The sequence below is a fragment of the Vicia villosa genome, linkage group LG2 (genome assembly GCF_029867415.1).
Source record: "Vicia villosa cultivar HV-30 ecotype Madison, WI linkage group LG2, Vvil1.0, whole genome shotgun sequence".
Lineage (NCBI taxonomy): Eukaryota > Viridiplantae > Streptophyta > Magnoliopsida > Fabales > Fabaceae > Vicia > Vicia villosa.
The window spans coordinates 221,299,959-221,314,343 of NC_081181.1; the positions used below are offsets into that span (position 1 = coordinate 221,299,959).

Consider the following 14,385-nt stretch of genomic DNA (forward strand, 5'->3'; position numbering starts at 1 on the left):
AAAAAACCTAAAAATGCTTCTTCGTGAAAGCAAACACGACTTATTCAGAAACGCTTATTCAGAGAAGCACTTTTTCTCACGCGCGTTGGCTCAAGTTTTCTCGGTTTTTCTTGTGCAACACTCTCTCAAACTCACGCTCTCTCCCTCCCAATTCTTACACAACAACAACAATTACGACGCAGATTCTCTTAGTCTCGAATTGGTTGGATTTGGATTTCAGAACTGATTCGAATTGTTATCGACTCGCGTTGGGGTTCAGAATCTGTTTGCGCTCGAAATTTCAACTCAGAGCAGGTTAGTTTTGTTTTGTGATTCTTTGCATTTTTACGGTTTTTACTCCATTACGGCTTATGCTACAACTGATTGTGATTCAATTCAATATAAATTTCAGTTTGAGTTAAAGTTACAGCAATCATACGATATCATAAAGCTGAGAATGGAGGAATGTTTACCGGTTGAAGCGACGACCAGAAGAAAATGCAGCTTTCGATCTTGCTCACAAGGTATTTGATAAAATGCCTCACCGGAATTTTTTCCTCTTTTTCTTCTATTTTACTTTTGATTTGTTGCTGTTGTGTTTCTTAGTTGCTATTGATGATTATGTTTAGGTTGGTTTGCATATTAGCATAGAATTATCGTCGTTATTACCGTTCCATGCTATTGCCGATAAGAAGTAATTATTGTTCATTATGTGTGAGAAATATAGTGTTTCTTTCCATTGGTATGATTTCTTTATTTGTTAACGCTCTAGTTGAAGTGGTTTGATTCAGTTTTGCAATTGGAATCTTGGACTTACTTATGGTTGACATAGCAGTATAATCTTGGATTATTATCCTATTAAGCTAACAATGTGATGATGTGTTTAAATTGTTTCAGCCTATACTCAAATGTTCTTTTATGCTATCGTTCAAAAAGGTTGTCTTCCTTGGTCTACAAACAAGAAATAAAGTGGTAAGAGTGGAGAAGAGTCTCAACTATCTCACCAGTTCAGCCGTTTGAATCATGTCATGATGGTCTGTTGAGCGAAGTGCCTTATAGATGACATTTGATTCTTTGAAGGCATCTGCTTCAATGGCTATGACATTTCCCGACGCTCCTGCCCAGAAAGGTTTGTGTAAATTTCATTTGTAAAGAAACAACATTAGGTTCTTATAACTGTTTATTTTGACAATTTCACGATGAGTCTTGTACATCAAAACTTTAAAATAGATGGAAAACTTCAAAAATGAGTAAAAGTATTGAATTTTGCTACAGAGCTTGGGAACCTTTCAAAATTTACAATCTTTGATTGGATATACTCCTGTTTTTGCTGATAGCAATGCATTTGATAATGCAATTGAGAAAAATTGAATAAGTGACTTTACTAACGAGTAAGTTTTCCTTCAAAAGGAAAAATGTTGTAAATTTACTGATTTTAGTCACATGATATTTTTACTAGTGACATCATAAATTTTATTTAGTGCAGATTATTTAGGATCTAATAATTGATTCTGTTTTTTCTTTTGTTTATGTTTATAATTATGTTCATTTCATATTATAGGTTACTAATTTTCCCAAGAATCTCTTAAATGGAGCTCATGAGATTACATGTTACTAATTTTCCCAAGAATCTCTTAAATTAATGTTGATTGTAAAAAGCTAGATCATCAAAACTTGTATCGCAAATTAAGTCGCTTATTCATAATTAATGACAACATTCTCTACTCTTTAACAACAAATGAAAGCTCAACACTAATCTTGTTTTTTGTATCTTGAAGAGTCTTATTAAGGGACCTATTTGATCGCAAAAGAAGAGTCATACCAAATGAATTTTTGTTTTTCTCTTTCAATGATTTGATCTTATTATACTAATAGTGTTATTTTGAGTAGCTATTCCTTTCATTTCACCTTTGCATCATCTTCTGCCTGCATTAATCCAATGAAAACATTGCTACTGTTAATTTATAAATTTGTTACTAGTAACAATTCAAGATAAATTTGTTAATTATATGCTTTTGTTAACATGCTATTTAATAGAAGTACCATACCATACACCACATGTCTAATGACATTATATAATCAACTCATGTCTATCATGTAGAATGATGGAGAGGTGGAAGGGATGTTAACCATAGGATTAGGAATAACGTTGTTACAAAAAAAGTAGGGGTAAATCCGGTTGCAAAGAGAATGGTAGTATCTCATTTTTTGTCAAATTTTTCAAGATTTGGTATAGCCTTTAATAACTTTAGAATTAAATAGTTTCAAGTTGATGTTTTTCTATTCAGCCAGGATGCTATCAATATTCATATTCTGCCAATAATCTGGCACCTTTAGAATTAAATAGATTGGTTTACTAATCAGCTTGTTATTCAAATTCTGCATCTACTAATCTTTGTAGGAGACATTATTAGAAAGTAAATCAACTGCTGGAAGAGTGTGAAGGTTGTTGGTTATAGAGGAGAAATGCTGATTTTGGAACTGTATGGATAGATCACAGGTTATGACGTGATTGATTGATATCATGCTACAAAATTATCAAATCAAGTGGTAATGGCAAAAACTTAATCTGCTACAAAATTGTCTGCCTGAAATCTTGTGGACTGTGTAAAGCAGGGGATGCCTTGGACTATTCAGCAACTGTTTTACACCATTTTGGTGGTGGGCAAAGATTAGGTCCAGGGGTAGAACTCTCTAGGCTAGAGCTCTCTATTTTTCTTCACCAGCTAGTTACTACTTCCAGGTAATTATTACTCAGTTGTCTAGAAAAAGTTTAAAAAGTTTAATTTATGAATTGGTTTTGTGATAATTTTAACTTTTGCTCCGTGTTTTTTTGTTTTTGTTTTGTCAGGTGTCTGAAATGCATGGAATTGAAGCTTCCTTGTGAAGGTTTTGTCAGGTGTTCTACTGTTAGTTGTTTGAAGGTCCGTTATTTTGGTTATTGAATCTTTATATTATAGGTAAGTATGAAATGAAATACCCGTGGGGGATAGATTCTATATGAGCTTTGATCTGGTGAATTTTCCGATCTATGTGAAAAGTACGGGTAATATTTTTCGAATTAATATGCATGTGTGAGTTTGAAAATTACATTGTTTTCTTTTCTTTTCCCATTTCAAATGTTATACACGGTCAAACCTGTGTAACGGGACAAATCGTCGATTTACTGGTTTTTTATGCTCCATGAATTGATTCTGTTAATTTATAACCCTTCTGTTATAAATATCAATAACAAAAGTGATGCTTCTATATGTTAAAATACAACTGTTATTTTTTTGGTTCTTTAACCACAAATATTAGTGAAGTGTCAATGGACGTCAACTATTGTGATGCTTTGAATTGGATATCTTTGAAGGTGAGTTCATTCTTCATTCAACTGTATCCCTGTAGTGTTGTAGAAAATGATTTCCACTACAAACTTGATGGATTGGACTCAATTTTGACAATTATTGGAGTATGGTTTATTTCATATATCTAATAACCCGAGGCTTGTTAGTATTGGCCAATTATGGTTAGACTTCATTAAAACTGTTAGTGACCCATTTCTTACATCCAAAGGTACTTTTTTTCAAAATGCCAATTCTTTAAGCAAGTTATGCTGTGAGATGTCATAGTTTCATGATCTTGCTTCATGGTGTAAGAGTGTACAAAACAGTTTCAATGAACTTGCTTTCGGAAACTCGAAAGTTCACCGTGCCAAATAACATGAAGTTGCTTTCGGTTCCTTTGAGCTGCTGATATTGGATGCCATTTGATTTTAGCCTTTTAGAGGTGGGGGCTGCAGTCTGTATGTTGAATATGTGGCTTCATTGGGATTAAATTGACTTTTATGTGATGTTTTGAATGTTAATGGTTTAATTTTTTTAGTGTTATTTTGAATAAAATACAGTTTCAAAGTATCAAAAAATTTAGTCAATTTTTTTTTAATTTTCAAAATATATTAGTTGTGGATTTCGCGTCCTGCAGATTTACCTGCGAATGTTCAAAACCCATGAAGGTTTTAGCTATTGACGAAACGCCGCAGGAAAAACCGCAGGAAATTAGTTTGCTGCGGATTTTTTACTCATTTTCGCAGGTAAATCCGCATGAAAATAGAGTAATAGTGTATAGTTTCCTTATCTTCTTTGTTAATCATAATTTCATAATCCAAAATTTGTAAACCTTTACCTTCCATGGATGAATAACGAATACCATAACAAGGAAAGGATAGATAGCAGCCAGACCACAGTATTATCCAGTAACATTTGTTGAAAATATTAACAGTTTCATAGCATGTCTTAGTCCCAAAATAGTTGCATTTAACAAGGGCGTATCTTAGGTTGTATTGCACAAATAAGAAAAAGAATGAGAACAAAATTCATTATATTTTGATCGACAATGACAATAACACAAGATATAAAGTTCAAGATAAATTTGGCATATTACGTCATTTGGATCCAATAGCGAAAGGATCAAGCTTTGACTCATTAGTGGTTCCCAAATCCACTGACTGCGAAGTTCTCCTTGTCTCATCTGAACCAGAAAATGTGTAGTGAACCTGAGGTGCAACTCCTAATTACTTCGTCAATAAATTAGAAAGCTACTTCTAACTTAAAAGCACAAGGCCCTTGAACTTCAATATAACATAAGATGAATATGGAAGCTGGGAGAAAAATTTGCATGGATACGCACATAATTCATTAGTGTTAGGAACAATCAATAAAAAAAGAGAATTTTTTAAATTTATTTAAAATTTGAATTCTTTTTTAATTGGATTCATGGGGTGGTTGTGATTGGAAGCTGGTGTTCAATCTGTTAAAATTCTTATTAAAGGGAAAGACATAGTCAACGGCTCAACTGAGTTCTTAGTTTTGCTTACATCACCACCATCATTAGATCCAGTTGGAACTTTCCACCCAAAAGAAGATGATATTTCTGCAATAAAAGATGAAAGGCAAGATCTGACTGTTCTCAAGCTCTACCATCGGAAAACGAGATCGTGCCCTAAAAAACAGCTTTGGAAAATGAAAGTGGAAGAATTGAGCGACTGGTATCAACTAAAACATCAACCCGTACATTGGAATGCACATCCAATCTCGGCACTCTTGAGAGGCTATACCACTCTGCACACATTGAATTCACTCCAAGAACTATTACAATCCTGCTCTTCACCATCTAGAATAGATGACAGCCAAATATAACACTTTCATCATCCAATTTAGGGAACTCACATGCAACGCTACTATCAATGCTGCAAGTTACACAGCAATTCAACACTGAATATATTAAAGCAGTAGCATCTGATACTATGATTGTCTGTATAAGGTCAAAAGCAGAGGACTGTGAAGTCAGGAGTCCTTCAAAGATGAGACGAGCGAGGGTTCCCTGTCCAACACAAAGGTTGCCGTATGATGGGATTCATTCATATTATAAATGCAGTAGTTGTATATGTGGGAATTTGACCTGCATGCCACCCCTTTGAATTTTTAATCCCAATATGTCACCCTCCCAAAATTTTGTCCCAAAATGCCACCCTTTTGTACCTTTTTTCCACTTTTTGCCAGACTGCATTTTTTTTTTGCGTGCAAAGCAGGTGCCCGCCATTTTGAATGGAGGCCATGTGAAGGCCTTCTTGAGGCCGCCATTTCAAATGGAGGGCACCCTTTAATTTATTTTTTTTTCTCGTTTTTTCTATTATATTTAATTTTAACTGTTTTTTAATAAATAGTTAATATGAAAAATTATTAAATAATTATAATTTAATTATTTAAAGTATTTAAAAATTAAAAAATTAAATTTGTGAATAAAAAATAATTTATTGAAAATAATTTGTGAATATAATTATAATATATTAATTTATATTTAATAACAATAACACTATAATTATAATTTAAAAGTAAAGATTAATTTCATTAATTTTCATTCAACAATATTACACCATGACAATGCGATGAAAAAAAATCTAATTATGTCCGCCACGATTATGATCTCCTGGTCGATACAAGTGACTTCCGGTATAACACCTTGCAGGTATAATTGGACGCGTGCTTCGGCGGAGTTGTTGATCTTCAGCGGCTGTATCACAAATAGGGACCTCGTTTGGGAAAATTTCAAATGGGTTGAAATTTTCGAAGTCCATATTTGTTGGAAAGTTGGTGGTTGATTGATGTGTTGTTGAGGTGGGATGAGTGGAGTCTACGGTCGCAACATAATAGTCAGAGTAATTTGAGCTAGATGGATGTTGAGTTGAGTAGGTTTGGTTGAAGTTGGGGTTAGATATTGGAGTGTATTGGAGGGGTGGACGGAGGTGTTGTTCTTGTGTATGTTCATACATGAATTGTATTGGTTGTTGTGGTGTTTGGAAAGGGTCGGTGACTTGTTGCGATGGGGTGTTTTGAGTTTGGTGTTGGGTAGGATTGAACGAGGATTGTTGCTGTTGGTTTGTTTGGTAATTTTGGAATGGTTGGTCATAAATGTTGGACGAGGAGGGTTGTGCGAATGGTGGGTTGTTGAATGTTTGTGGTTGGGTAGGTGGCATTTGGGAAGAGGAAGCTTGAGTACGTGGATCAACGAGCCATTGCTCTGCAGAAGTGTGAATAAAAGGAAAAGTTCTATACCAATTCATATATTCGTGAGTTGGCACAGACTGTGGGTCAACCGTAGATCCAGTCAGACAATATCTCACCACGTTTCTCCATTTTTGGTGCTCACTGCGGTACAACCGAGTATACGGAGTATCCCATGATTCCTTCATCGTCATTTCATGGTGTTCTTTTAAGCAATGTGGTTTGCGCGGTACTCCTTGGTGGAACCCAAACTGCAACATTACCCTATCAGATTGTTGCCATTCGACAATCCAGAAGCATATGATCGGCACGGTTGCATTCCACATTGTGTGGTCGTTATTATCTAGGGGCGGATAGTTGATATATGGTCTCCATATAAACTGTTGCAGATTAAAAACAAAATTTAATTAATAATAAAATAAAATTGAAGTGATCGACGTTATAAAAAAAATATAGATAGATAGATATATATTTTACGTTTCCATGGACCATGTGATCGATGCGAGTACGGTATCCAAGGAGACAATGTTGAGGGCTATCCTTCATTTTTTTCTTCTTTGCAGCCCACCTATGTACGAATAAATTAAATATAAGAATGTATAATGTTAATAATTTATAATATAAATTGAAATAAAAAAATCGTAAAAAAATATAAACCTTGCAGCATACGGATATGATGGTAGCTCCGAAGAGATGGGTGCCAAAAAAGGCAATCGAGAATATCCCCAAGCTTGGAGAAGTTCAATACACCCTCCCATTCCCTCGACTTCTACGTTTACCGACTTACACATTTCTCTATAAAGATAGGCTAACACGACTGACCCCCAGCTATATGTATTGCATCTCTCCAAATCTTGTAGCAATGGCACCCACATGATATGCACATGTTTACTACTTTTATCGGGCATTAAGGTTAAGCCAATTAAAAGCAGATTAAAAATTCTAGTGTATGTAGTTGAATTTTCATTTACCGGATTATTAGCTAACAATGATTTAAGCCAAGATATTAGAATCATCCGACCTTTTAAAGCTGTACGTGGTGGTTGAGCACCCAAAAATTCTTCCCACAGGCCCAAGTCTAATTCGGTGGGACCGCTTACAACATCCCCATTGACTCGTAGACCCAGTAACATACTAACATCTTCCAACGTTATGGTACACTCACCAGTTGGAAAATGAAATGTATGCGATTCGGGTCTCCATCTTTCGAGCAAGGCCATTACGAAACTTGTGTCTATGTGGATATGTGGTATCCTTGCTACGTTTGCAAAACCCGATCTCGCCAAGTAAGGCATAATAACATCAGGAGGATCTAATTTTTTATGGGATCTTGTTCTAAATTTTTCAGGATCAGCAAGCTGTAAAAAAATATATAAATATATAAAAATATATAAGTATAAATATAAACATACAAATATATAAATAAATAAAAATATATAAGTAAAAATAAAAATATATAAATAAAAATAATAAATAAAAATATATAAGTAAACATACAAACATACAAATATATATAGAAATAAGTATAAACATAAATTTATGAACATGAATTTAAATCAATACCGCAGCATGTTCGGGTGTTCCTCTATGTTTATCACCAAACCAGAAGAAACTCATTTTATATGAAGAGAAAGAATTTCAAATAAAGAGATAAGTGTTGAGAATATTGTAGTTGTGATGATGAAAATGAAGTTGCAGCTACCTATTTATAGAAAAAATTGGTAGGTGGTGGTGAAGTGATAACATTTAATAATATGGTTACATATTTATTGCATGGTGGTTAGATCTATTCATTAGGATTTTTACACATTGATAAAATTTCTTCAACTGTTCTACGAAATTTTACATACAATTCCATAGGACCTATGTTGATGATGGGCGACGGTGGGGTCACATGACTACCAACCTGGCAGAGTCAATGAATTCAGTCTTGAAGGCCACTCGTAATCTACCCGTTACAGCATTGGTAAGATCTACATACTTTAGGATGGGTGAGTTATTTGGCAGAAGAGGGCATGAATGGACAAAAAAATTGGGTTCTGGACAACAATACACCAAAAGTTGCCTGAAAGGTATTGAAGAGGAGGCTGCCAAAGCAAGTAGTCATCACGTTAGGCAATTTGATCGTCTAAGGTTCTGCTTCTTGGTGGAGGAAACTATGAACCATAATGAGTGTCGACCAACTCGTCATTTCAATGTCGACCTTAAAAATCAAACATGCGAGTGTGGAAAATTTCAAACATTTCATGTGCCTTGCTCGCATGTCATTGCAGCGTGCGCGAGCATACATCAGGATTATACCATGCATATAGCTGATGTCTTCAAGGTCGTTAACGTGTTTAAGGTCTACGAAGAAAGTTTCATAGGGGTGGGGACTGAGGCTGACTGGCCTCGATACGAAGGAGACACTCTTTGCCACAATGACGCCATGAGAAGAAGAAAGAAAGGTCGCCCAAACAGTACCCGCATACGAACAGAAATGGATGATTATGAGAAGGAAAAAAGAAGATGTGGTATTTGTCGCGAGTTCGGACATTATCGCAAGACATGTCCAAACCGAACTGGACCATCATCTTAGTTGTGTTTAAGTTTTTATGTTGATTTATTTTCATCAATGCCTTGTAGTTTCTTTCAATATCAATGACAACTCTAATTAGAATCTTCAACTTCTACTAACATCATAATAACGTTTACAACAACACATCGATTTAAAATTAGATTACAACAACATAATCAAAACAGCAAAAGACATACTTTAGACACAAATAGATCATATCATGACTCAATCAACATACAATATTTAAACTACTCAAGTATAACTGCTAGAACGAGTGGATCTTGAACGCCTCGATTAACTTCTCCACTGTATGTCCAAAACATTAGATCCACATCGACATCATCTTTCACACGATCCCAGTAATACATGTAGGTTCCTTCTGGGCTTGCATCCGTCAAGGTTATATATGGACATCGATAGTCTATTTGTTTAACTTTGCGGGTAGGACCGTCAACTTGTCGAAACCCGGTGTTGATGGCTCTAACAACTCTGCTGAAATTCCAATGCGGGTTCAGACATACCCTGATGTGTTCGCCTTCCTCAAAAAACACTACAGCCCAAACAGACATGATTTTTAACTGTTAAAATTAACCACAACACAAGAATTGATAATTCAACTCTCACATACATATCTCTATTTATAGAAGATCAAACCTCTTCTACCCATAATTTTGGCGGGAAAATATAGTACAATATTTTGCTTTGGCGGGAAATATTATTATTATTTTTTATTAATTTATAATATTTATTAAATTTTATTGTTCTCTTATGTATCAAAAGAGATTAACTTTAATGGAAATTTTTTTTTTTTTAAATAATTAAAATAATTAAGTTATATAATCATTATTTATAATAACTATAACAAATTATTTTCAATAAATTATTTTTTATTCACAAATTTAATTTTTTAATTTTAAAATACTTTAAATAATTAAATTATAATTATTTAATAATTTTTCATATTAACTATTTATTAAAAAACAATTAAAATTAAATATAATAGAAAAAACGAAAAAAAATAAATTAAAGGGTGCCCTCCATTTGAAATGGCGGCCTCAAGAAGGCCTTCACATGGCCTCCATTCAAAATGGCGGGCACCTGCTTTGCACGCAAAAAAAAAAAATGCAGTCCGGCAAAAAGTGGAAAAAAGGTACAAAAGGGTGGCATTTTGGGACAAAATTTTGGGAGGGTGGCATATTGGGATTAAAAATTCAAAGGGGTGGCATGCAGGTCAAATTCCCTGTATATGTTCTCAGACAGTTCAGGCTGTAGACTAACATTATACATTTCATAAAGTCATAATCCTAGCCCATATCTTTCTGTGGTGGAAATGGAAGTGCATCACCAAACAAGGCCTGCAATAATTGTTAAGAGCTGATGCAGTCAGCTGCTGACGATCTGTTACAAATCGGTTAGATTAGAATATAGCTGAGCTAAGATATTGTGTATGAACTTCTCTGAAAATTCTGTGACATCTTTTATAATAAAAGAGATTCATTTATGATTATACTTTCAAGTCCTTTCCCAGTTTCACATTTTTCCTAATTTTCCCTCAAAAATATTTCCTATTATGGTATTTAGAGCGGTTTTTTTGGACCAGAACCATTGCTTTCTTTTTAATAATAGAAAAGAAAAACAAATTACTTATAGTGATTTGATACCATTCTCCATATTGACATGTAATCCAGCATATATTACTAAATAAGTTTTCTGGAATTTATAGATATACTATTTATAAGCAAATATTCTCTTTTTAGGTTCATTGAATAATTAATGTATCTTATCTTTTATATAGACTAGATACATTCATTATTCAATGAACCTAAAAAGAACATTTTTGCTTATAAATCAGGCCCGAGTAGTACATGAATTGATTTCAGAAAACACAAGTCCCACAGCGCATTAACAACTAGAAAATGAAAATACAACTAGCATAGCTGAAGCTATTTCATGTCAACCAACAAATGAGTACCTTACTCTTCCCATTGATCCTGCTACGCAGTATCCAACAAATTAAGACAAATATTCTAAATGCAAATTAACACAAATTGAAATTAATATCATATCAAACACCCAGATAGTACAAATTTAAAGAGAAACACACAATACATGAAAAATACCAAACACACATTACAAGTTAAAAGAGAAACAAACAATACATGGAAAAAAAAAGCAACAGAAATAAAAGAGAAACAAACAATACATGGAAAAAAAAAAGCAACAGAAGACAACAGCTTTATTTTCCTTCTACATTATTTAGGGTGTTGGAAGAGGGACCCTAGTGGTGGTGTTTTCTGAGCGAAGACAGTGAGGCGTGGAGCAATACTCAAATAGAAGTGTACTGAATTCACTTTGATATACTTTAAATGGAAATTAAAGTATCATTTTGCTTGCAAGGAGTGGAAGAGAAGAGAAAAATGAACAGGTGGTGGAGTCATGGAGGGAGAGAAGAGAAAAGATGTTTATTTTTTGGAAAGAGAGAGTAATATGAGATAAGAGAAGAAAGTACTAACATTTTCTTTAGTTTGGCAGTAGAAGAGTTAAAAACATGGGACCCATTCAAAAATACTAGTATCTTTCTATAATAATTTTGAGTAATTAAAACAACTCGACTCAAATAAGTTATATGATAGGCTTATTTTTGTAAATTATATTATTTAAGTAATATTTTGAAATATATTCAAATAAATTCCATAATAAAATATATACTGATTCAACTAAAATTGAAAATAAATAAAAGTTTGATTTTAAAATTTCAAAAAAAAAAGTTCAACCTAAAAAAATAACTATGACTTTTTATAATATAAGTTTTATTTATTATATAGTGCCTATAAGTGTTGAATAAATTTATTTTTCCTAAAAACAATTTGATTTTAAAAATTTATATTATCTTATTTTTTGAAAAATAATAACATTACCTTTATTTATTATTTTAAATGTAACTCTAACTAAACATTATTGTTATTAATTTCAAAAAAATTAACAAAAGAACATTTTTTTAAGATCCTAAAATTAGGGAAAAAATTATTTAATGACCATCACAAGATTTACTAATAAAAATATTAACATTATAATCATTTGAACATGAATATAAAATATGTATTGAAAAAACTAATATATGAAAAAAAGGAGAAGTTATGTTTGAAAATATGTAATGAAAAGTTTAATAGGTTAAAGAGATGAGAAGTTAAGTTTAGATATAAAAAAATTAGTAATGATAATAGTTATTAGAGAAAGAATGATCAACATGAGTTAAGTTAATGGTAAAATCAGAAAAAAAATAAAAATAATCAAAACATATAAAGTTAAGAAATCAGCACATATAATAACAAATAGTTCATAATTTTTTTAAACCTATATCTATCACAACACAAATTTATCAAAAATTTGTTTATCAATAAAATGCATTTTGCGATGATTCAAAGTCTATCTCTACAAAAAGTAAACAAAACAAAAAGCTAGCAAAAAAACAATACCTATATAATTGAAGAACACCTTATTTATTCATTGTTCCTTTCTTTCATGCCATGCTAATTCCTAAAAAAATCAAAATACATTAGAATACAAATGAAAACATTATAAGAAGAGAATAAAAAAATGGACAAAAGAGAACAGGCGTCTAAGTTATTATAAAATAAAACGCAATAAAGAATACATAAAACAAAAACAAAGTAAAATGAAAAAGAAAATAAAAAATTTAATTTGAGTTATTATTTTCTTTTATAATAATAAATAAATTAAAAGAAAGTTGAATTAGACCCATTTAGAATAAAAGGAGATTAATATATATATTTTTTTTAAATCAAAAGAGATCCAATAAAAAACTGAAGGAGAATACAAGACACAAGAGAGACTAAACCAAAACCTCTTAATTACAAAGTCTTAGTCTAAGGGTACCATCCTTGTCTAAAAGGTAATCCTTCGAAATATCCAAGTGAACATAATTGTACCAAACAAAATTCCTACTATAATAACCAATACTCGCTAGAATATCAGCACAAAAATTGGTTTCTCGAAAAATATGCAAAACCATAAAATCAATAGATAAAATGTACGTTTGACACATAAGCCAACGGGATCAAATCTTCCAAGGGACCAAATTAGAATTAGAAAAAACTTTCACAACAAGCGAGTAATCCGTTTCAATCCAAAGTTTTTTCCAATTAAACATTTTTGCCATCTCAATTGCAATAATAGCCGCAAGTAACTCCGCCAACTCAGGGGTTCCTTCCCCTAGAAAAGCGCTAAAACCACCAACAAAACAAGCCTTGTCATCCCGGAAAATACTACCACAAGAAGTCAATGACGGATTTCCCCGAACAAACCCATCTATATTCGCTTTAATCCATCCTAAAGGGGGAGGAGACCACAAAACCTCCACCACTTTTAAAGGCATCCTAGGATGAATGCAAACGTCGAAGCTTTTTAAAAGAGAAAAGTTAGATATAGAGTTATTGAAACATCTAGACTGTGAGATATTGGATCGAACTCTAGTATGGCCGAAGGGTAGCTTCTTGGTTTGACAGGGTTAAGCATGAAGTCGAAGGTTGTTCACATGCTTGTGTCGAAGATGCTAGGGTTGTTAGCATGTTAAATTAGGTTTTAGTGTTTAAACCCTAATTTGTTAAGTTAGCTTGTTTATTAAGTTGGCTTGTGTAATGGGCCTTGTGGAAAAAGCCCATAAGTTAGTATGTTAGGTTTTATTATAAATAGCATACTAGTCTCTCATCATTGCTAAGTTGCAAATCCTAATTTAGGGTGAGAGAGGTTATTTGTTATTCTTGTAAACTTGTAATCTTGTTCTAAGAGAAAGTAAAAGAATAGCAGTTATAACCAATTATTGTGTTCCTCTTCTTCCTTGTCCTTTATTCTCCCTTGGTTTATACTTTGTTCTTGGCATTGAATTCACAACAAATTGGTGCGGTGAGCGTGGAGAAGATGCCGTCAACAAAGTATGAGATTGAAAAGTTCACCGGAGTGAATGATTTCGGTCTGTGGCGCTTGAAGATGAAAGCCCTACTGGTTCAGCAGGGTTGTTTGGAAGCGTTGAAGGGAGAGGCAGCCATGAATGCTGCATTAACGGCAGCGGAGAAGACAACTATGATCGAGAAGGCACACAGCGCAATTTTGTTGAGCCTTGGTGATAAGGTTCTCAGACAGGTATAAAAGGAGACGACGGCATCAGGGTTATGGGCGAAACTTGAAAGTTTGTATATGACCAAATCGCTGGTAAATCGACTCTACCTGAAGCAGGCTTTGTATTCATTCAAGATGGTTGAAGACAAATTGTTGGCTGAGCAGTTG

General features: G+C 33.2%; 1 long non-coding RNA gene across 2 annotated transcripts; it reads left to right on the forward strand.

The window, feature by feature from the left end:
* On the forward strand, positions 1 to 5,581 carry LOC131654020 (uncharacterized). Of its 2 annotated transcripts, XR_009299175.1 has the most exons (6): positions 1 to 294; positions 392 to 503; positions 877 to 1,108; positions 1,541 to 1,589; positions 2,381 to 2,722; positions 2,831 to 5,581. It is a non-coding gene; the product is annotated as an uncharacterized LOC131654020 (long non-coding RNA). The 2 variants fall into 2 exon arrangements; XR_009299176.1 differs by lacking the exon at positions 1,541 to 1,589.
* Positions 5,582 to 14,385: the final 8,804 nt, after the last annotated feature.